This window comes from Idiotropiscis lumnitzeri, chromosome 11 (genome assembly GCF_059441095.1).
Source record: "Idiotropiscis lumnitzeri isolate Australia: NSW breed Sydney's pygmy pipehorse chromosome 11, RoL_Ilum_1.0, whole genome shotgun sequence".
Classification (NCBI taxonomy): Eukaryota; Metazoa; Chordata; class Actinopteri; order Syngnathiformes; family Syngnathidae; genus Idiotropiscis; species Idiotropiscis lumnitzeri.
The window spans coordinates 20,977,535-21,000,353 of NC_142401.1; the positions used below are offsets into that span (position 1 = coordinate 20,977,535).

Below are 22,819 nucleotides of genomic sequence, written 5' to 3' on the forward strand. Positions count from 1 at the left end.
TTTTGTGCTCTCAGCCTGTCAGGCGAATATGTGGAAATTTATAAAAAAAGCAGCTCGCATACTTGCTTACATTTGTCAAAGTTTTTTATTTTTTTTTGCGGTGCAAAAGCTTACAGCACCTGGTATTCCCAGGCGGTCTCCCATCCAAGTACTAACCAGGCCCGACCCTGCTTAGCTTCCGAGATCGGACGAGATCGGGCGTTCTCAGGGTAGTATGGCCGTAAGCGACAATTTCTTTCAAAATTTTGCCTTTTATACATGTGGTCTTTATTGTGGCAAATCAATCCAAAAATACGTAACAAGAATCTGAAACTATAACCACAGTCACAAATGTGTAACAACAATCTACAATGCATGATTGAAGTCACAGATATATGACAAATATCAGCAAATGTGTACAATGATTTGTTGGCACATACACATGGTTAAATGCGGACAAAAATCCGTAGATGGGCGACCTGTAAAAACGGGACCTTTTGATTGGCTGTGTTCTTACAGGTGACGTTTGCTACAGTCCTGCCGCGGACGACTCGCAAATGCGTGTGCTGATTTGCAAATGCGTGTCAGGAGACTTGTGTGTGGCTCCGTAGCTACACGTTCGGACCACATGGGGGCACTAATATTATTCCAGCCCCGTACCACCAATATATCCACCAATAACATGGGGGGGCGTTCACTGCTATCCACCCATGGTCATGTACAATTTATTTGACATTATTTAAATTAAATTGGAATAAATGGAAGAATAAAGTGGAACTAATAAAATAAGAACCAATGATATAACCAGTGAAGCTAAAAAAAATGAATGAAGCTTCTCCACACCTGCTAATTGCCACATTAACTATACTTCCCTTTATTGCATTCAGTAAACACCATTTTTTTTAAATTGATTCATTACCTTTTTATTTAGTAAAACTCACTGCACCAACCCAACCGGATCGGGTCATCTGTCTGCTACACCTGTAGACTAGGAGAGTCCCCTTTTGGTCTTAATGTGGAGCTCCGGAGCCACACTCAAGTCTCCAGACAAGCATTTGCAAATTGCCACAAGCATTTGCGAGTCGTCCACGGCGAGACTGTAGCAACACCCAAAGGCAGGGGACGCTGAATGTTGGCATTTTGTGCTCTCAGCCTGTCAGGCGAATATGTGGAAATTTATAAAAAAAAGCAGCTCGCATACTTGCTTACATTTGTCAAAGTTTTTAATTTTTTTTTGCGGTGCAAAAGCTTACAGCACCTGGTATTCCCAGGCGGTCTCCCATCCAAGTACTAACCAGGCCCGACCCTGCTTAGCTTCCGAGATCGGACGAGATCGGGCGTTCTCAGGGTAGTATGGCCGTAAGCGACAATTTCTTTCAAAATTTTGCCTTTTATACATGTGGTCTTTATTGTGGCAAATCAATCCAAAAATACGTAACAAGAATCTGAAACTATAACCACAGTCACAAATGTGTAACAACAATCTACAATGCATGATTGAAGTCACAGATATATGACAAATATCAGCAAATGTGTACAATGATTTGTTGGCACATACACATGGTTAAATGCGGACAAAAATCCGTAGATGGGCGACCTGTAAAAACGGGACCTTTTGATTGGCTGTGTTCTTACAGGTGACGTTTGCTACAGTCCTGCCGCGGACGACTCGCAAATGCGTGTGCTGATTTGCAAATGCGTGTCAGGAGACTTGTGTGTGGCTCCGTAGCTACACGTTCGGACCACATGGGGGCACTAATATTATTCCAGCCCCGTACCACCAATATATACACCAATAACATGGGGGGGCGTTCACTGCTATCCACCCATGGTCATGTACAATTTATTTGACATTATTTAAATTAAATTGGAATAAATGGAAGAATAAAGTGGAACTAATAAAATAAGAACCAATGATATAACCAGTGAAGCTAAAAAAAATGAATGAAGCTTCTCCACACCTGCTAATTGCCACATTAACTATACTTCCCTTTATTGCATTCAGTAAACACCATTTTTTTAAAATTGATTCATTACCTTTTTATTTAGTAAAACTCACTGCACCAACCCAACCGGATCGGGTCATCTGTCTGCTACACCTGTAGACTACGAGAGTCCCCTTTTGGTCTTAATGTGGAGCTCCGGAGCCACACTCAAGTCTCCAGACAAGCATTTGCAAATTGCCACAAGCATTTGCGAGTCGTCCACGGCGAGACTGTAGCAACACCCAAAGGCAGGGGACGCTGAATGTTGGCATTTTGTGCTCTCAGCCTGTCAGGCGAATATGTGGAAATTTATAAAAAAAGCAGCTCGCATACTTGCTTACATTTGTCAAAGTTTTTAATTTTTTTTTGCGGTGCAAAAGCTTACAGCACCTGGTATTCCCAGGCGGTCTCCCATCCAAGTACTAACCAGGCCCGACCCTGCTTAGCTTCCGAGATCGGACGAGATCGGGCGTTCTCAGGGTAGTATGGCCGTAAGCGACAATTCCTTTCAAAATTTTGCCTTTTATACATGTGGTCTTTATTGTGGCAAATACTTCAATCCAAAAATACGTAACAAGAATCTGAAACTTTAACCACAGTCACAAATGTGTAACAACAATCTACAATGCATGATTGAAGTCACAGATATATGACAAATATCAGCAAATGTGTACAATGATTTGTTGGCACATACACATGGTTAAATGCGGACAAAAATCCGTAGATGGGCGACCTGTAAAAACGGGACCTTTTGATTGGCTGTGTTCTTACAGGTGACGTTTGCTACAGTCCTGCCGCGGACGACTCGCAAATGCGTGTGCTGATTTGCAAATGCGTGTCAGGAGACTTGTGTGTGGCTCCGTAGCTACACGTTCGGACCACATGGGGGCACTAATATTATTCCAGCCCCGTACCACCAATATATCCACCAATAACATGGGGGGGCGTTCACTGCTATCCACCCATGGTCATGTACAATTTATTTGACATTATTTAAATTAAATTGGAATAAATGGAAGAATAAAGTGGAACTAATAAAATAAGAACCAATGATATAACCAGTGAAGCTAAAAAAAATGAATGAAGCTTCTCCACACCTGCTAATTGCCACATTAACTATACTTCCCTTTATTGCATTCAGTAAACACCATTTTTTTAAAATTGATTCATTACCTTTTTATTTAGTAAAACTCACTGCACCAACCCAACCGGATCGGGTCATCTGTCTGCTACACCTGTAGACTACGAGAGTCCCCTTTTGGTCTTAATGTGGAGCTCCGGAGCCACACTCAAGTCTCCAGACAAGCATTTGCAAATTGCCACAAGCATTTGCGAGTCGTCCACGGCGAGACTGTAGCAACACCCAAAGGCAGGGGACGCTGAATGTTGGCATTTTGTGCTCTCAGCCTGTCAGGCGAATATGTGGAAATTTATAAAAAAAGCAGCTCGCATACTTGCTTACATTTGTCAAAGTTTTTTATTTTTTTTTGCGGTGCAAAAGCTTACAGCACCTGGTATTCCCAGGCGGTCTCCCATCCAAGTACTAACCAGGCCCGACCCTGCTTAGCTTCCGAGATCGGACGAGATCGGGCGTTCTCAGGGTAGTATGGCCGTAAGCGACAATTTCTTTCAAAATTTTGCCTTTTATACATGTGGTCTTTATTGTGGCAAATCAATCCAAAAATACGTAACAAGAATCTGAAACTATAACCACAGTCACAAATGTGTAACAACAATCTACAATGCATGATTGAAGTCACAGATATATGACAAATATCAGCAAATGTGTACAATGATTTGTTGGCACATACACATGGTTAAATGCGGACAAAAATCCGTAGATGGGCGACCTGTAAAAACGGGACCTTTTGATTGGCTGTGTTCTTACAGGTGACGTTTGCTACAGTCCTGCCGCGGACGACTCGCAAATGCGTGTGCTGATTTGCAAATGCGTGTCAGGAGACTTGTGTGTGGCTCCGTAGCTACACGTTCGGACCACATGGGGGCACTAATATTATTCCAGCCCCGTACCACCAATATATCCACCAATAACATGGGGGGGCGTTCACTGCTATCCACCCATGGTCATGTACAATTTATTTGACATTATTTAAATTAAATTGGAATAAATGGAAGAATAAAGTGGAACTAATAAAATAAGAACCAATGATATAACCAGTGAAGCTAAAAAAAATGAATGAAGCTTCTCCACACCTGCTAATTGCCACATTAACTATACTTCCCTTTATTGCATTCAGTAAACACCATTTTTTTTAAATTGATTCATTACCTTTTTATTTAGTAAAACTCACTGCACCAACCCAACCGGATCGGGTCATCTGTCTGCTACACCTGTAGACTACGAGAGTCCCCTTTTGGTCTTAATGTGGAGCTCCGGAGCCACACTCAAGTCTCCAGACAAGCATTTGCAAATTGCCACAAGCATTTGCGAGTCGTCCACGGCGAGACTGTAGCAACACCCAAAGGCAGGGGACGCTGAATGTTGGCATTTTGTGCTCTCAGCCTGTCAGGCGAATATGTGGAAATTTATAAAAAAAGCAGCTCGCATACTTGCTTACATTTGTCAAAGTTTTTTATTTTTTTTTGCGGTGCAAAAGCTTACAGCACCTGGTATTCCCAGGCGGTCTCCCATCCAAGTACTAACCAGGCCCGACCCTGCTTAGCTTCCGAGATCGGACGAGATCGGGCGTTCTCAGGGTAGTATGGCCGTAAGCGACAATTTCTTTCAAAATTTTGCCTTTTATACATGTGGTCTTTATTGTGGCAAATCAATCCAAAAATACGTAACAAGAATCTGAAACTATAACCACAGTCACAAATGTGTAACAACAATCTACAATGCATGATTGAAGTCACAGATATATGACAAATATCAGCAAATGTGTACAATGATTTGTTGGCACATACACATGGTTAAATGCGGACAAAAATCCGTAGATGGGCGACCTGTAAAAACGGGACCTTTTGATTGGCTGTGTTCTTACAGGTGACGTTTGCTACAGTCCTGCCGCGGACGACTCGCAAATGCGTGTGCTGATTTGCAAATGCGTGTCAGGAGACTTGTGTGTGGCTCCGTAGCTACACGTTCGGACCACATGGGGGCACTAATATTATTCCAGCCCCGTACCACCAATATATCCACCAATAACATGGGGGGGCGTTCACTGCTATCCACCCATGGTCATGTACAATTTATTTGACATTATTTAAATTAAATTGGAATAAATGGAAGAATAAAGTGGAACTAATAAAATAAGAACCAATGATATAACCAGTGAAGCTAAAAAAAATGAATGAAGCTTCTCCACACCTGCTAATTGCCACATTAACTATACTTCCCTTTATTGCATTCAGTAAACACCATTTTTTTTAAAATTGATTCATTACCTTTTTATTTAGTAAAACTCACTGCACCAACCCAACCGGATCGGGTCATCTGTCTGCTACACCTGTAGACTACGAGAGTCCCCTTTTGGTCTTAATGTGGAGCTCCGGAGCCACACTCAAGTCTCCAGACAAGCATTTGCAAATTGCCACAAGCATTTGCGAGTCGTCCACGGCGAGACTGTAGCAACACCCAAAGGCAGGGGACGCTGAATGTTGGCATTTTGTGCTCTCAGCCTGTCAGGCGAATATGTGGAAATTTATAAAAAAAGCAGCTCGCATACTTGCTTACATTTGTCAAAGTTTTTAATTTTTTTTTGCGGTGCAAAAGCTTACAGCACCTGGTATTCCCAGGCGGTCTCCCATCCAAGTACTAACCAGGCCCGACCCTGCTTAGCTTCCGAGATCGGACGAGATCGGGCGTTCTCAGGGTAGTATGGCCGTAAGCGACAATTCCTTTCAAAATTTTGCCTTTTATACATGTGGTCTTTATTGTGGCAAATACTTCAATCCAAAAATACGTAACAAGAATCTGAAACTTTAACCACAGTCACAAATGTGTAACAACAATCTACAATGCATGATTGAAGTCACAGATATATGACAAATATCAGCAAATGTGTACAATGATTTGTTGGCACATACACATGGTTAAATGCGGACAAAAATCCGTAGATGGGCGACCTGTAAAAACGGGACCTTTTGATTGGCTGTGTTCTTACAGGTGACGTTTGCTACAGTCCTGCCGCGGACGACTCGCAAATGCGTGTGCTGATTTGCAAATGCGTGTCAGGAGACTTGTGTGTGGCTCCGTAGCTACACGTTCGGACCACATGGGGGCACTAATATTATTCCAGCCCCGTACCACCAATATATCCACCAATAACATGGGGGGGCGTTCACTGCTATCCACCCATGGTCATGTACAATTTATTTGACATTATTTAAATTAAATTGGAATAAATGGAAGAATAAAGTGGAACTAATAAAATAAGAACCAATGATATAACCAGTGAAGCTAAAAAAAATGAATGAAGCTTCTCCACACCTGCTAATTGCCACATTAACTATACTTCCCTTTATTGCATTCAGTAAACACCATTTTTTTAAAATTGATTCATTACCTTTTTATTTAGTAAAACTCACTGCACCAACCCAACCGGATCGGGTCATCTGTCTGCTACACCTGTAGACTACGAGAGTCCCCTTTTGGTCTTAATGTGGAGCTCCGGAGCCACACTCAAGTCTCCAGACAAGCATTTGCAAATTGCCACAAGCATTTGCGAGTCGTCCACGGCGAGACTGTAGCAACACCCAAAGGCAGGGGACGCTGAATGTTGGCATTTTGTGCTCTCAGCCTGTCAGGCGAATATGTGGAAATTTATAAAAAAAGCAGCTCGCATACTTGCTTACATTTGTCAAAGTTTTTTATTTTTTTTTGCGGTGCAAAAGCTTACAGCACCTGGTATTCCCAGGCGGTCTCCCATCCAAGTACTAACCAGGCCCGACCCTGCTTAGCTTCCGAGATCGGAAGAGATCGGGCGTTCTCAGGGTAGTATGGCCGTAAGCGACAATTTCTTTCAAAATTTTGCCTTTTATACATGTGGTCTTTATTGTGGCAAATCAATCCAAAAATACGTAACAAGAATCTGAAACTATAACCACAGTCACAAATGTGTAACAACAATCTACAATGCATGATTGAAGTCACAGATATATGACAAATATCAGCAAATGTGTACAATGATTTGTTGGCACATACACATGGTTAAATGCGGACAAAAATCCGTAGATGGGCGACCTGTAAAAACGGGACCTTTTGATTGGCTGTGTTCTTACAGGTGACGTTTGCTACAGTCCTGCCGCGGACGACTCGCAAATGCGTGTGCTGATTTGCAAATGCGTGTCAGGAGACTTGTGTGTGGCTCCGTAGCTACACGTTCGGACCACATGGGGGCACTAATATTATTCCAGCCCCGTACCACCAATATATCCACCAATAACATGGGGGGGCGTTCACTGCTATCCACCCATGGTCATGTACAATTTATTTGACATTATTTAAATTAAATTGGAATAAATGGAAGAATAAAGTGGAACTAATAAAATAAGAACCAATGATATAACCAGTGAAGCTAAAAAAAATGAATGAAGCTTCTCCACACCTGCTAATTGCCACATTAACTATACTTCCCTTTATTGCATTCAGTAAACACCATTTTTTTAAAATTGATTCATTACCTTTTTATTTAGTAAAACTCACTGCACCAACCCAACCGGATCGGGTCATCTGTCTGCTACACCTGTAGACTACGAGAGTCCCCTTTTGGTCTTAATGTGGAGCTCCGGAGCCACACTCAAGTCTCCAGACAAGCATTTGCAAATTGCCACAAGCATTTGCGAGTCGTCCACGGCGAGACTGTAGCAACACCCAAAGGCAGGGGACGCTGAATGTTGGCATTTTGTGCTCTCAGCCTGTCAGGCGAATATGTGGAAATTTATAAAAAAAGCAGCTCGCATACTTGCTTACATTTGTCAAAGTTTTTAATTTTTTTTTGCGGTGCAAAAGCTTACAGCACCTGGTATTCCCAGGCGGTCTCCCATCCAAGTACTAACCAGGCCCGACCCTGCTTAGCTTCCGAGATCGGACGAGATCGGGCGTTCTCAGGGTAGTATGGCCGTAAGCGACAATTCCTTTCAAAATTTTGCCTTTTATACATGTGGTCTTTATTGTGGCAAATACTTCAATCCAAAAATACGTAACAAGAATCTGAAACTTTAACCACAGTCACAAATGTGTAACAACAATCTACAATGCATGATTGAAGTCACAGATATATGACAAATATCAGCAAATGTGTACAATGATTTGTTGGCACATACACATGGTTAAATGCGGACAAAAATCCGTAGATGGGCGACCTGTAAAAACGGGACCTTTTGATTGGCTGTGTTCTTACAGGTGACGTTTGCTACAGTCCTGCCGCGGACGACTCGCAAATGCGTGTGCTGATTTGCAAATGCGTGTCAGGAGACTTGTGTGTGGCTCCGTAGCTACACGTTCGGACCACATGGGGGCACTAATATTATTCCAGCCCCGTACCACCAATATATCCACCAATAACATGGGGGGGCGTTCACTGCTATCCACCCATGGTCATGTACAATTTATTTGACATTATTTAAATTAAATTGGAATAAATGGAAGAATAAAGTGGAACTAATAAAATAAGAACCAATGATATAACCAGTGAAGCTAAAAAAAATGAATGAAGCTTCTCCACACCTGCTAATTGCCACATTAACTATACTTCCCTTTATTGCATTCAGTAAACACCATTTTTTTAAAATTGATTCATTACCTTTTTATTTAGTAAAACTCACTGCACCAACCCAACCGGATCGGGTCATCTGTCTGCTACACCTGTAGACTACGAGAGTCCCCTTTTGGTCTTAATGTGGAGCTCCGGAGCCACACTCAAGTCTCCAGACAAGCATTTGCAAATTGCCACAAGCATTTGCGAGTCGTCCACGGCGAGACTGTAGCAACACCCAAAGGCAGGGGACGCTGAATGTTGGCATTTTGTGCTCTCAGCCTGTCAGGCGAATATGTGGAAATTTATAAAAAAAGCAGCTCGCATACTTGCTTACATTTGTCAAAGTTTTTTATTTTTTTTTGCGGTGCAAAAGCTTACAGCACCTGGTATTCCCAGGCGGTCTCCCATCCAAGTACTAACCAGGCCCGACCCTGCTTAGCTTCCGAGATCGGACGAGATCGGGCGTTCTCAGGGTAGTATGGCCGTAAGCGACAATTTCTTTCAAAATTTTGCCTTTTATACATGTGGTCTTTATTGTGGCAAATCAATCCAAAAATACGTAACAAGAATCTGAAACTATAACCACAGTCACAAATGTGTAACAACAATCTACAATGCATGATTGAAGTCACAGATATATGACAAATATCAGCAAATGTGTACAATGATTTGTTGGCACATACACATGGTTAAATGCGGACAAAAATCCGTAGATGGGCGACCTGTAAAAACGGGACCTTTTGATTGGCTGTGTTCTTACAGGTGACGTTTGCTACAGTCCTGCCGCGGACGACTCGCAAATGCGTGTGCTGATTTGCAAATGCGTGTCAGGAGACTTGTGTGTGGCTCCGTAGCTACACGTTCGGACCACATGGGGGCACTAATATTATTCCAGCCCCGTACCACCAATATATCCACCAATAACATGGGGGGGCGTTCACTGCTATCCACCCATGGTCATGTACAATTTATTTGACATTATTTAAATTAAATTGGAATAAATGGAAGAATAAAGTGGAACTAATAAAATAAGAACCAATGATATAACCAGTGAAGCTAAAAAAAATGAATGAAGCTTCTCCACACCTGCTAATTGCCACATTAACTATACTTCCCTTTATTGCATTCAGTAAACACCATTTTTTTAAAATTGATTCATTACCTTTTTATTTAGTAAAACTCACTGCACCAACCCAACCGGATCGGGTCATCTGTCTGCTACACCTGTAGACTACGAGAGTCCCCTTTTGGTCTTAATGTGGAGCTCCGGAGCCACACTCAAGTCTCCAGACAAGCATTTGCAAATTGCCACAAGCATTTGCGAGTCGTCCACGGCGAGACTGTAGCAACACCCAAAGGCAGGGGACGCTGAATGTTGGCATTTTGTGCTCTCAGCCTGTCAGGCGAATATGTGGAAATTTATAAAAAAAGCAGCTCGCATACTTGCTTACATTTGTCAAAGTTTTTTATTTTTTTTTGCGGTGCAAAAGCTTACAGCACCTGGTATTCCCAGGCGGTCTCCCATCCAAGTACTAACCAGGCCCGACCCTGCTTAGCTTCCGAGATCGGACGAGATCGGGCGTTCTCAGGGTAGTATGGCCGTAAGCGACAATTTCTTTCAAAATTTTGCCTTTTATACATGTGGTCTTTATTGTGGCAAATCAATCCAAAAATACGTAACAAGAATCTGAAACTATAACCACAGTCACAAATGTGTAACAACAATCTACAATGCATGATTGAAGTCACAGATATATGACAAATATCAGCAAATGTGTACAATGATTTGTTGGCACATACACATGGTTAAATGCGGACAAAAATCCGTAGATGGGCGACCTGTAAAAACGGGACCTTTTGATTGGCTGTGTTCTTACAGGTGACGTTTGCTACAGTCCTGCCGCGGACGACTCGCAAATGCGTGTGCTGATTTGCAAATGCGTGTCAGGAGACTTGTGTGTGGCTCCGTAGCTACACGTTCGGACCACATGGGGGCACTAATATTATTCCAGCCCCGTACCACCAATATATCCACCAATAACATGGGGGGGCGTTCACTGCTATCCACCCATGGTCATGTACAATTTATTTGACATTATTTAAATTAAATTGGAATAAATGGAAGAATAAAGTGGAACTAATAAAATAAGAACCAATGATATAACCAGTGAAGCTAAAAAAAATGAATGAAGCTTCTCCACACCTGCTAATTGCCACATTAACTATACTTCCCTTTATTGCATTCAGTAAACACCATTTTTTAAAAATTGATTCATTACCTTTTTATTTAGTAAAACTCACTGCACCAACCCAACCGGATCGGGTCATCTGTCTGCTACACCTGTAGACTACGAGAGTCCCCTTTTGGTCTTAATGTGGAGCTCCGGAGCCACACTCAAGTCTCCAGACAAGCATTTGCAAATTGCCACAAGCATTTGCGAGTCGTCCACGGCGAGACTGTAGCAACACCCAAAGGCAGGGGACGCTGAATGTTGGCATTTTGTGCTCTCAGCCTGTCAGGCGAATATGTGGAAATTTATAAAAAAAGCAGCTCGCATACTTGCTTACATTTGTCAAAGTTTTTTATTTTTTTTTGCGGTGCAAAAGCTTACAGCACCTGGTATTCCCAGGCGGTCTCCCATCCAAGTACTAACCAGGCCCGACCCTGCTTAGCTTCCGAGATCGGACGAGATCGGGCGTTCTCAGGGTAGTATGGCCGTAAGCGACAATTTCTTTCAAAATTTTGCCTTTTATACATGTGGTCTTTATTGTGGCAAATCAATCCAAAAATACGTAACAAGAATCTGAAACTATAACCACAGTCACAAATGTGTAACAACAATCTACAATGCATGATTGAAGTCACAGATATATGACAAATATCAGCAAATGTGTACAATGATTTGTTGGCACATACACATGGTTAAATGCGGACAAAAATCCGTAGATGGGCGACCTGTAAAAACGGGACCTTTTGATTGGCTGTGTTCTTACAGGTGACGTTTGCTACAGTCCTGCCGCGGACGACTCGCAAATGCGTGTGCTGATTTGCAAATGCGTGTCAGGAGACTTGTGTGTGGCTCCGTAGCTACACGTTCGGACCACATGGGGGCACTAATATTATTCCAGCCCCGTACCACCAATATATCCACCAATAACATGGGGGGGCGTTCACTGCTATCCACCCATGGTCATGTACAATTTATTTGACATTATTTAAATTAAATTGGAATAAATGGAAGAATAAAGTGGAACTAATAAAATAAGAACCAATGATATAACCAGTGAAGCTAAAAAAAATGAATGAAGCTTCTCCACACCTGCTAATTGCCACATTAACTATACTTCCCTTTATTGCATTCAGTAAACACCATTTTTTTAAAATTGATTCATTACCTTTTTATTTAGTAAAACTCACTGCACCAACCCAACCGGATCGGGTCATCTGTCTGTTACACCTGTAGACTACGAGAGTCCCCTTTTGGTCTTAATGTGGAGCTCCGGAGCCACACTCAAGTCTCCAGACAAGCATTTGCAAATTGCCACAAGCATTTGCGAGTCGTCCACGGCGAGACTGTAGCAACACCCAAAGGCAGGGGACGCTGAATGTTGGCATTTTGTGCTCTCAGCCTGTCAGGCGAATATGTGGAAATTTATAAAAAAAGCAGCTCGCATACTTGCTTACATTTGTCAAAGTTTTTTATTTTTTTTTGCGGTGCAAAAGCTTACAGCACCTGGTATTCCCAGGCGGTCTCCCATCCAAGTACTAACCAGGCCCGACCCTGCTTAGCTTCCGAGATCGGACGAGATCGGGCGTTCTCAGGGTAGTATGGCCGTAAGCGACAATTTCTTTCAAAATTTTGCCTTTTATACATGTGGTCTTTATTGTGGCAAATCAATCCAAAAATACGTAACAAGAATCTGAAACTATAACCACAGTCACAAATGTGTAACAACAATCTACAATGCATGATTGAAGTCACAGATATATGACAAATATCAGCAAATGTGTACAATGATTTGTTGGCACATACACATGGTTAAATGCGGACAAAAATCCGTAGATGGGCGACCTGTAAAAACGGGACCTTTTGATTGGCTGTGTTCTTACAGGTGACGTTTGCTACAGTCCTGCCGCGGACGACTCGCAAATGCGTGTGCTGATTTGCAAATGCGTGTCAGGAGACTTGTGTGTGGCTCCGTAGCTACACGTTCGGACCACATGGGGGCACTAATATTATTCCAGCCCCGTACCACCAATATATCCACCAATAACATGGGGGGGCGTTCACTGCTATCCACCCATGGTCATGTACAATTTATTTGACATTATTTAAATTAAATTGGAATAAATGGAAGAATAAAGTGGAACTAATAAAATAAGAACCAATGATATAACCAGTGAAGCTAAAAAAAATGAATGAAGCTTCTCCACACCTGCTAATTGCCACATTAACTATACTTCCCTTTATTGCATTCAGTAAACACCATTTTTTTTAAATTGATTCATTACCTTTTTATTTAGTAAAACTCACTGCACCAACCCAACCGGATCGGGTCATCTGTCTGCTACACCTGTAGACTAGGAGAGTCCCCTTTTGGTCTTAATGTGGAGCTCCGGAGCCACACTCAAGTCTCCAGACAAGCATTTGCAAATTGCCACAAGCATTTGCGAGTCGTCCACGGCGAGACTGTAGCAACACCCAAAGGCAGGGGACGCTGAATGTTGGCATTTTGTGCTCTCAGCCTGTCAGGCGAATATGTGGAAATTTATAAAAAAAAGCAGCTCGCATACTTGCTTACATTTGTCAAAGTTTTTAATTTTTTTTTGCGGTGCAAAAGCTTACAGCACCTGGTATTCCCAGGCGGTCTCCCATCCAAGTACTAACCAGGCCCGACCCTGCTTAGCTTCCGAGATCGGACGAGATCGGGCGTTCTCAGGGTAGTATGGCCGTAAGCGACAATTTCTTTCAAAATTTTGCCTTTTATACATGTGGTCTTTATTGTGGCAAATCAATCCAAAAATACGTAACAAGAATCTGAAACTATAACCACAGTCACAAATGTGTAACAACAATCTACAATGCATGATTGAAGTCACAGATATATGACAAATATCAGCAAATGTGTACAATGATTTGTTGGCACATACACATGGTTAAATGCGGACAAAAATCCGTAGATGGGCGACCTGTAAAAACGGGACCTTTTGATTGGCTGTGTTCTTACAGGTGACGTTTGCTACAGTCCTGCCGCGGACGACTCGCAAATGCGTGTGCTGATTTGCAAATGCGTGTCAGGAGACTTGTGTGTGGCTCCGTAGCTACACGTTCGGACCACATGGGGGCACTAATATTATTCCAGCCCCGTACCACCAATATATACACCAATAACATGGGGGGGCGTTCACTGCTATCCACCCATGGTCATGTACAATTTATTTGACATTATTTAAATTAAATTGGAATAAATGGAAGAATAAAGTGGAACTAATAAAATAAGAACCAATGATATAACCAGTGAAGCTAAAAAAAATGAATGAAGCTTCTCCACACCTGCTAATTGCCACATTAACTATACTTCCCTTTATTGCATTCAGTAAACACCATTTTTTTAAAATTGATTCATTACCTTTTTATTTAGTAAAACTCACTGCACCAACCCAACCGGATCGGGTCATCTGTCTGCTACACCTGTAGACTACGAGAGTCCCCTTTTGGTCTTAATGTGGAGCTCCGGAGCCACACTCAAGTCTCCAGACAAGCATTTGCAAATTGCCACAAGCATTTGCGAGTCGTCCACGGCGAGACTGTAGCAACACCCAAAGGCAGGGGACGCTGAATGTTGGCATTTTGTGCTCTCAGCCTGTCAGGCGAATATGTGGAAATTTATAAAAAAAGCAGCTCGCATACTTGCTTACATTTGTCAAAGTTTTTAATTTTTTTTTGCGGTGCAAAAGCTTACAGCACCTGGTATTCCCAGGCGGTCTCCCATCCAAGTACTAACCAGGCCCGACCCTGCTTAGCTTCCGAGATCGGACGAGATCGGGCGTTCTCAGGGTAGTATGGCCGTAAGCGACAATTCCTTTCAAAATTTTGCCTTTTATACATGTGGTCTTTATTGTGGCAAATACTTCAATCCAAAAATACGTAACAAGAATCTGAAACTTTAACCACAGTCACAAATGTGTAACAACAATCTACAATGCATGATTGAAGTCACAGATATATGACAAATATCAGCAAATGTGTACAATGATTTGTTGGCACATACACATGGTTAAATGCGGACAAAAATCCGTAGATGGGCGACCTGTAAAAACGGGACCTTTTGATTGGCTGTGTTCTTACAGGTGACGTTTGCTACAGTCCTGCCGCGGACGACTCGCAAATGCGTGTGCTGATTTGCAAATGCGTGTCAGGAGACTTGTGTGTGGCTCCGTAGCTACACGTTCGGACCACATGGGGGCACTAATATTATTCCAGCCCCGTACCACCAATATATCCACCAATAACATGGGGGGGCGTTCACTGCTATCCACCCATGGTCATGTACAATTTATTTGACATTATTTAAATTAAATTGGAATAAATGGAAGAATAAAGTGGAACTAATAAAATAAGAACCAATGATATAACCAGTGAAGCTAAAAAAAATGAATGAAGCTTCTCCACACCTGCTAATTGCCACATTAACTATACTTCCCTTTATTGCATTCAGTAAACACCATTTTTTTAAAATTGATTCATTACCTTTTTATTTAGTAAAACTCACTGCACCAACCCAACCGGATCGGGTCATCTGTCTGCTACACCTGTAGACTACGAGAGTCCCCTTTTGGTCTTAATGTGGAGCTCCGGAGCCACACTCAAGTCTCCAGACAAGCATTTGCAAATTGCCACAAGCATTTGCGAGTCGTCCACGGCGAGACTGTAGCAACACCCAAAGGCAGGGGACGCTGAATGTTGGCATTTTGTGCTCTCAGCCTGTCAGGCGAATATGTGGAAATTTTTAAAAAAAGCAGCTCGCATACTTGCTTACATTTGTCAAAGTTTTTTATTTTTTTTTGCGGTGCAAAAGCTTACAGCACCTGGTATTCCCAGGCGGTCTCCCATCCAAGTACTAACCAGGCCCGACCCTGCTTAGCTTCCGAGATCGGACGAGATCGGGCGTTCTCAGGGTAGTATGGCCGTAAGCGACAATTTCTTTCAAAATTTTGCCTTTTATACATGTGGTCTTTATTGTGGCAAATCAATCCAAAAATACGTAACAAGAATCTGAAACTATAACCACAGTCACAAATGTGTAACAACAATCTACAATGCATGATTGAAGTCACAGATATATGACAAATATCAGCAAATGTGTACAATGATTTGTTGGCACATACACATGGTTAAATGCGGACAAAAATCCGTAGATGGGCGACCTGTAAAAACGGGACCTTTTGATTGGCTGTGTTCTTACAGGTGACGTTTGCTACAGTCCTGCCGCGGACGACTCGCAAATGCGTGTGCTGATTTGCAAATGCGTGTCAGGAGACTTGTGTGTGGCTCCGTAGCTACACGTTCGGACCACATGGGGGCACTAATATTATTCCAGCCCCGTACCACCAATATATCCACCAATAACATGGGGGGGCGTTCACTGCTATCCACCCATGGTCATGTACAATTTATTTGACATTATTTAAATTAAATTGGAATAAATGGAAGAATAAAGTGGAACTAATAAAATAAGAACCAATGATATAACCAGTGAAGCTAAAAAAAATGAATGAAGCTTCTCCACACCTGCTAATTGCCACATTAACTATACTTCCCTTTATTGCATTCAGTAAACACCATTTTTTTAAAATTGATTCATTACCTTTTTATTTAGTAAAACTCACTGCACCAACCCAACCGGATCGGGTCATCTGTCTGCTACACCTGTAGACTACGAGAGTCCCCTTTTGGTCTTAATGTGGAGCTCCGGAGCCACACTCAAGTCTCCAGACAAGCATTTGCAAATTGCCACAAGCATTTGCGAGTCGTCCACGGCGAGACTGTAGCAACACCCAAAGGCAGGGGACGCTGAATGTTGGCATTTTGTGCTCTCAGCCTGTCAGGCGAATATGTGGAAATTTATAAAAAAAGCAGCTCGCATACTTGCTTACATTTGTCAAAGTTTTTTATTTTTTTTTGCGGTGCAAAAGCTTACAGCACCTGGTATTCCCAGGCGGTCTCCCATCCAAGTACTAACCAGGCCCGACCCTGCTTAGCTTCCGAGATCGGACGAGATCGGGCGTTCTCAGGGTAGTATGGCCGTAAGCGACAATTTCTTTCAAAATTTTGCCTTTTATACATGTGGTCTTTATTGTGGCAAATCAATCCAAAAATACGTAACAAGAATCTGAAACTATAACCACAGTCACAAATGTGTAACAACAATCTACAATGCATGATTGAAGTCACAGATATATGACAAATATCAGCAAATGTGTACAATGATTTGTTGGCACATACACATGGTTAAATGCGGACAAAAATCCGTAGATGGGCGACCTGTAAAAACGGGACCTTTTGATTGGCTGTGTTCTTACAGGTGACGTTTGCTACAGTCCTGCCGCGGACGACTCGCAAATGCGTGTGCTGATTTGCAAATGCGTGTCAGGAGACTTGTGTGTGGCTCCGTAGCTACACGTTCGGACCACATGGGGGCACTAATATTATTCCAGCCCCGTACCACCAATATATCCACCAATAACATGGGGGGGCGTTCACTGCTATCCACCCATGGTCATGTACAATTTATTTGACATTATTTAAATTAAATTGGAATAAATGGAAGAATAAAGTGGAACTAATAAAATAAGAACCAATGATATAACCAGTGAAGCTAAAAAAAATGAATGAAGCTTCTCCACACCTGCTAATTGCCACATTAACTATACTTCCCTTTATTGCATTCAGTAAACACCATTTTTTTAAAATTGATTCATTACCTTTTTATTTAGTAAAACTCACTGCACCAACCCAACCGGATCGGGTCATCTGTCTGCTACACCTGTAGACTACGAGAGTCCCCTTTTGGTCTTAATGTGGAGCTCCGGAGCCACACTCAAGTCTCCAGACAAGCATTTGCAAATTGCCACAAGCATTTGCGAGTCGTCCACGGCGAGACTGTAGCAACACCCAAAGGCAGGGGACGCTGAATGTTGGCATTTTGTGCTCTCAGCCTGTCAGGCGAATATGTGGAAATTTATAAAAAAAGCAGCTCGCATACTTGCTTACATTTGTCAAAGTTTTTAATTTTTTTTTGCGGTGCAAAAGCTTACAGCACCTGGTATTCCCAGGCGGTCTCCCATCCAAGTACTAACCAGGCCCGACCCTGCTTAGCTTCCGAGATCGGACGAGATCGGGCGTTCTCAGGGTAGTATGGCCGTAAGCGACAATTCCTTTCAAAATTTTGCCTTTTATACATGTGGTCTTTATTGTGGCAAATCAATCCAAAAATACGTAACAAGAATCTGAAACTATAACCACAGTCACAAATGTGTAACAACAATCTACAATGCATGATTGAAGTCACAGATATATGACAAATATCAGCAAATGTGTACAATGATTTGTTGGCACATACACATGGTTAAATGCGGACAAAAATCCGTAGATGGGCGACCTGTAAAAACGGGACCTTTTGATTGGCTGTGTTCTTACAGGTGACGTTTGCTACAGTCCTGCCGCGGACGACTCGCAAATGCGTGTGCTGATTTGCAAATGCGTGTCAGGAGACTTGTGTGTGGCTCCGTAGCTACACGTTCGGACCACATGGGGGCACTAATATTATTCCAGCCCCGTACCACCAATATATCCACCAATAACATGGGGGGGCGTTCACTGCTATCCACCCATGGTCATGTACAATTTATTTGACATTATTTAAATTAAATTGGAATAAATGGAAGAATAAAGTGGAACTAATAAAATAAGAACCAATGATATAACCAGTGAAGCTAAAAAAAATGAATGAAGCTTCTCCACACCTGCTAATTGCCACATTAACTATACTTCCCTTTATTGCATTCAGTAAACACCATTTTTTTAAAATTGATTCATTACCTTTTTATTTAGTAAAACTCACTGCACCAACCCAACCGGATCGGGTCATCTGTCTGCTACACCTGTAGACTACGAGAGTCCCCTTTTGGTCTTAATGTGGAGCTCCGGAGCCACACTCAAGTCTCCAGACAAGCATTTGCAAATTGCCACAAGCATTTGCGAGTCGTCCACGGCGAGACTGTAGCAACACCCAAAGGCAGGGGACGCTGAATGTTGGCATTTTGTGCTCTCAGCCTGTCAGGCGAATATGTGGAAATTTATAAAAAAAGCAGCTCGCATACTTGCTTACATTTGTCAAAGTTTTTTATTTTTTTTTGCGGTGCAAAAGCTTACAGCACCTGGTATTCCCAGGCGGTCTCCCATCCAAGTACTAACCAGGCCCGACCCTGCTTAGCTTCCGAGATCGGAAGAGATCGGGCGTTCTCAGGGTAGTATGGCCGTAAGCGACAATTTCTTTCAAAATTTTGCCTTTTATACATGTGGTCTTTATTGTGGCAAATCAATCCAAAAATACGTAACAAGAATCTGAAACTATAACCACAGTCACAAATGTGTAACAACAATCTACAATGCATGATTGAAGTCACAGATATATGACAAATATCAGCAAATGTGTACAATGATTTGTTGGCACATACACATGGTTAAATGCGGACAAAAATCCGTAGATGGGCGACCTGTAAAAACGGGACCTTTTGATTGGCTGTGTTCTTACAGGTGACGTTTGCTACAGTCCTGCCGCGGACGACTCGCAAATGCGTGTGCTGATTTGCAAATGCGTGTCAGGAGACTTGTGTGTGGCTCCGTAGCTACACGTTCGGACCACATGGGGGCACTAATATTATTCCAGCCCCGTACCACCAATATATCCACCAATAACATGGGGGGGCGTTCACTGCTATCCACCCATGGTCATGTACAATTTATTTGACATTATTTAAATTAAATTGGAATAAATGGAAGAATAAAGTGGAACTAATAAAATAAGAACCAATGATATAACCAGTGAAGCTAAAAAAAATGAATGAAGCTTCTCCACACCTGCTAATTGCCACATTAACTATACTTCCCTTTATTGCATTCAGTAAACACCATTTTTTTAAAATTGATTCATTACCTTTTTATTTAGTAAAACTCACTGCACCAACCCAACCGGATCGGGTCATCTGTCTGCTACACCTGTAGACTACGAGAGTCCCCTTTTGGTCTTAATGTGGAGCTCCGGAGCCACACTCAAGTCTCCAGACAAGCATTTGCAAATTGCCACAAGCATTTGCGAGTCGTCCACGGCGAGACTGTAGCAACACCCAAAGGCAGGGGACGCTGAATGTTGGCATTTTGTGCTCTCAGCCTGTCAGGCGAATATGTGGAAATTTATAAAAAAAGCAGCTCGCATACTTGCTTACATTTGTCAAAGTTTTTAATTTTTTTTTGCGGTGCAAAAGCTTACAGCACCTGGTATTCCCAGGCGGTCTCCCATCCAAGTACTAACCAGGCCCGACCCTGCTTAGCTTCCGAGATCGGACGAGATCGGGCGTTCTCAGGGTAGTATGGCCGTAAGCGACAATTCCTTTCAAAATTTTGCCTTTTATACATGTGGTCTTTATTGTGGCAAATACTTCAATCCAAAAATACGTAACAAGAATCTGAAACTTTAACCACAGTCACAAATGTGTAACAACAATCTACAATGCATGATTGAAGTCACAGATATATGACAAATATCAGCAAATGTGTACAATGATTTGTTGGCACATACACATGGTTAAATGCGGACAAAAATCCGTAGATGGGCGACCTGTAAAAACGGGACCTTTTGATTGGCTGTGTTCTTACAGGTGACGTTTGCTACAGTCCTGCCGCGGACGACTCGCAAATGCGTGTGCTGATTTGCAAATGCGTGTCAGGAGACTTGTGTGTGGCTCCGTAGCTACACGTTCGGACCACATGGGGGCACTAATATTATTCCAGCCCCGTACCACCAATATATCCACCAATAACATGGGGGGGCGTTCACTGCTATCCACCCATGGTCATGTACAATTTATTTGACATTATTTAAATTAAATTGGAATAAATGGAAGAATAAAGTGGAACTAATAAAATAAGAACCAATGATATAACCAGTGAAGCTAAAAAAAATGAATGAAGCTTCTCCACACCTGCTAATTGCCACATTAACTATACTTCCCTTTATTGCATTCAGTAAACACCATTTTTTTAAAATTGATTCATTACCTTTTTATTTAGTAAAACTCACTGCACCAACCCAACCGGATCGGGTCATCTGTCTGCTACACCTGTAGACTACGAGAGTCCCCTTTTGGTCTTAATGTGGAGCTCCGGAGCCACACTCAAGTCTCCAGACAAGCATTTGCAAATTGCCACAAGCATTTGCGAGTCGTCCACGGCGAGACTGTAGCAACACCCAAAGGCAGGGGACGCTGAATGTTGGCATTTTGTGCTCTCAGCCTGTCAGGCGAATATGTGGAAATTTATAAAAAAAGCAGCTCGCATACTTGCTTACATTTGTCAAAGTTTTTTATTTTTTTTTGCGGTGCAAAAGCTTACAGCACCTGGTATTCCCAGGCGGTCTCCCATCCAAGTACTAACCAGGCCCGACCCTGCTTAGCTTCCGAGATCGGACGAGATCGGGCGTTCTCAGGGTAGTATGGCCGTAAGCGACAATTTCTTTCAAAATTTTGCCTTTTATACATGTGGTCTTTATTGTGGCAAATCAATCCAAAAATACGTAACAAGAATCTGAAACTATAACCACAGTCACAAATGTGTAACAACAATCTACAATGCATGATTGAAGTCACAGATATATGACAAATATCAGCAAATGTGTACAATGATTTGTTGGCACATACACATGGTTAAATGCGGACAAAAATCCGTAGATGGGCGACCTGTAAAAACGGGACCTTTTGATTGGCTGTGTTCTTACAGGTGACGTTTGCTACAGTCCTGCCGCGGACGACTCGCAAATGCGTGTGCTGATTTGCAAATGCGTGTCAGGAGACTTGTGTGTGGCTCCGTAGCTACACGTTCGGACCACATGGGGGCACTAATATTATTCCAGCCCCGTACCACCAATATATCCACCAATAACATGGGGGGGCGTTCACTGCTATCCACCCATGGTCATGTACAATTTATTTGACATTATTTAAATTAAATTGGAATAAATGGAAGAATAAAGTGGAACTAATAAAATAAGAACCAATGATATAACCAGTGAAGCTAAAAAAAAATGAATGAAGCTTCTCCACACCTGCTAATTGCCACATTAACTATACTTCCCTTTATTGCATTCAGTAAACACCATTTTTTTAAAATTGATTCATTACCTTTTTATTTAGTAAAACTCACTGCACCAACCCAACCGGATCGGGTCATCTGTCTGCTACACCTGTAGACTACGAGAGTCCCCTTTTGGTCTTAATGTGGAGCTCCGGAGCCACACTCAAGTCTCCAGACAAGCATTTGCAAATTGCCACAAGCATTTGCGAGTCGTCCACGGCGAGACTGTAGCAACACCCAAAGGCAGGGGACGCTGAATGTTGGCATTTTGTGCTCTCAGCCTGTCAGGCGAATATGTGGAAATTTATAAAAAAAGCAGCTCGCATACTTGCTTACATTTGTCAAAGTTTTTTATTTTTTTTTGCGGTGCAAAAGCTTACAGCACCTGGTATTCCCAGGCGGTCTCCCATCCAAGTACTAACCAGGCCCGACCCTGCTTAGCTTCCGAGATCGGACGAGATCGGGCGTTCTCAGGGTAGTATGGCCGTAAGCGACAATTTCTTTCAAAATTTTGCCTTTTATACATGTGGTCTTTATTGTGGCAAATCAATCCAAAAATACGTAACAAGAATCTGAAACTATAACCACAGTCACAAATGTGTAACAACAATCTACAATGCATGATTGAAGTCACAGATATATGACAAATATCAGCAAATGTGTACAATGATTTGTTGGCACATACACATGGTTAAATGCGGACAAAAATCCGTAGATGGGC

The 22,819-nt window shown here is 42.3% G+C and overlaps 21 non-coding genes across 21 annotated transcripts; all 21 read right to left on the minus strand.

Moving 5' to 3' along the window:
* Nucleotides 1–107: 107 nt before the first annotated feature.
* On the minus strand, nt 108–226 carry LOC148328283 (5S ribosomal RNA). The gene has a single exon (XR_015845930.1). It is a non-coding gene; the product is annotated as a 5S ribosomal RNA (ribosomal RNA).
* A 999-nt stretch (nt 227–1,225) lies between these two features.
* LOC148328284 (5S ribosomal RNA) lies at nt 1,226–1,344 on the minus strand. Its single transcript, XR_015845931.1, has one exon. It is a non-coding gene; the product is annotated as a 5S ribosomal RNA (ribosomal RNA).
* Nucleotides 1,345–2,342: 998 nt separating this feature from the next.
* LOC148328285 (5S ribosomal RNA) lies at nt 2,343–2,461 on the minus strand. Its single transcript, XR_015845932.1, has one exon. It is a non-coding gene; the product is annotated as a 5S ribosomal RNA (ribosomal RNA).
* A 1,002-nt stretch (nt 2,462–3,463) lies between these two features.
* LOC148328286 (5S ribosomal RNA) lies at nt 3,464–3,582 on the minus strand. The gene has a single exon (XR_015845933.1). It is a non-coding gene; the product is annotated as a 5S ribosomal RNA (ribosomal RNA).
* Nucleotides 3,583–4,580: 998 nt separating this feature from the next.
* On the minus strand, nt 4,581–4,699 carry LOC148328287 (5S ribosomal RNA). Its single transcript, XR_015845934.1, has one exon. It is a non-coding gene; the product is annotated as a 5S ribosomal RNA (ribosomal RNA).
* A 999-nt stretch (nt 4,700–5,698) lies between these two features.
* LOC148328288 (5S ribosomal RNA) lies at nt 5,699–5,817 on the minus strand. The gene has a single exon (XR_015845935.1). It is a non-coding gene; the product is annotated as a 5S ribosomal RNA (ribosomal RNA).
* A 1,002-nt stretch (nt 5,818–6,819) lies between these two features.
* On the minus strand, nt 6,820–6,938 carry LOC148328289 (5S ribosomal RNA). Its single transcript, XR_015845986.1, has one exon. It is a non-coding gene; the product is annotated as a 5S ribosomal RNA (ribosomal RNA).
* Nucleotides 6,939–7,936: 998 nt separating this feature from the next.
* Nucleotides 7,937–8,055, minus strand: LOC148328290 (5S ribosomal RNA). The gene has a single exon (XR_015845936.1). It is a non-coding gene; the product is annotated as a 5S ribosomal RNA (ribosomal RNA).
* A 1,002-nt stretch (nt 8,056–9,057) lies between these two features.
* Nucleotides 9,058–9,176, minus strand: LOC148328291 (5S ribosomal RNA). Its single transcript, XR_015845937.1, has one exon. It is a non-coding gene; the product is annotated as a 5S ribosomal RNA (ribosomal RNA).
* Nucleotides 9,177–10,174: 998 nt separating this feature from the next.
* On the minus strand, nt 10,175–10,293 carry LOC148328292 (5S ribosomal RNA). Its single transcript, XR_015845938.1, has one exon. It is a non-coding gene; the product is annotated as a 5S ribosomal RNA (ribosomal RNA).
* Nucleotides 10,294–11,291: 998 nt separating this feature from the next.
* On the minus strand, nt 11,292–11,410 carry LOC148328293 (5S ribosomal RNA). Its single transcript, XR_015845939.1, has one exon. It is a non-coding gene; the product is annotated as a 5S ribosomal RNA (ribosomal RNA).
* A 998-nt stretch (nt 11,411–12,408) lies between these two features.
* Nucleotides 12,409–12,527, minus strand: LOC148328294 (5S ribosomal RNA). The gene has a single exon (XR_015845941.1). It is a non-coding gene; the product is annotated as a 5S ribosomal RNA (ribosomal RNA).
* A 999-nt stretch (nt 12,528–13,526) lies between these two features.
* On the minus strand, nt 13,527–13,645 carry LOC148328295 (5S ribosomal RNA). The gene has a single exon (XR_015845942.1). It is a non-coding gene; the product is annotated as a 5S ribosomal RNA (ribosomal RNA).
* A 998-nt stretch (nt 13,646–14,643) lies between these two features.
* Nucleotides 14,644–14,762, minus strand: LOC148328296 (5S ribosomal RNA). Its single transcript, XR_015845943.1, has one exon. It is a non-coding gene; the product is annotated as a 5S ribosomal RNA (ribosomal RNA).
* Nucleotides 14,763–15,764: 1,002 nt separating this feature from the next.
* On the minus strand, nt 15,765–15,883 carry LOC148328297 (5S ribosomal RNA). The gene has a single exon (XR_015845944.1). It is a non-coding gene; the product is annotated as a 5S ribosomal RNA (ribosomal RNA).
* A 998-nt stretch (nt 15,884–16,881) lies between these two features.
* LOC148328298 (5S ribosomal RNA) lies at nt 16,882–17,000 on the minus strand. Its single transcript, XR_015845945.1, has one exon. It is a non-coding gene; the product is annotated as a 5S ribosomal RNA (ribosomal RNA).
* Nucleotides 17,001–17,998: 998 nt separating this feature from the next.
* LOC148328299 (5S ribosomal RNA) lies at nt 17,999–18,117 on the minus strand. The gene has a single exon (XR_015845946.1). It is a non-coding gene; the product is annotated as a 5S ribosomal RNA (ribosomal RNA).
* Nucleotides 18,118–19,115: 998 nt separating this feature from the next.
* On the minus strand, nt 19,116–19,234 carry LOC148328300 (5S ribosomal RNA). The gene has a single exon (XR_015845987.1). It is a non-coding gene; the product is annotated as a 5S ribosomal RNA (ribosomal RNA).
* A 998-nt stretch (nt 19,235–20,232) lies between these two features.
* Nucleotides 20,233–20,351, minus strand: LOC148328301 (5S ribosomal RNA). Its single transcript, XR_015845947.1, has one exon. It is a non-coding gene; the product is annotated as a 5S ribosomal RNA (ribosomal RNA).
* Nucleotides 20,352–21,353: 1,002 nt separating this feature from the next.
* On the minus strand, nt 21,354–21,472 carry LOC148328302 (5S ribosomal RNA). The gene has a single exon (XR_015845948.1). It is a non-coding gene; the product is annotated as a 5S ribosomal RNA (ribosomal RNA).
* Nucleotides 21,473–22,471: 999 nt separating this feature from the next.
* On the minus strand, nt 22,472–22,590 carry LOC148328303 (5S ribosomal RNA). Its single transcript, XR_015845949.1, has one exon. It is a non-coding gene; the product is annotated as a 5S ribosomal RNA (ribosomal RNA).
* Between the last annotated feature and the right edge of the window lie 229 nt (nt 22,591–22,819).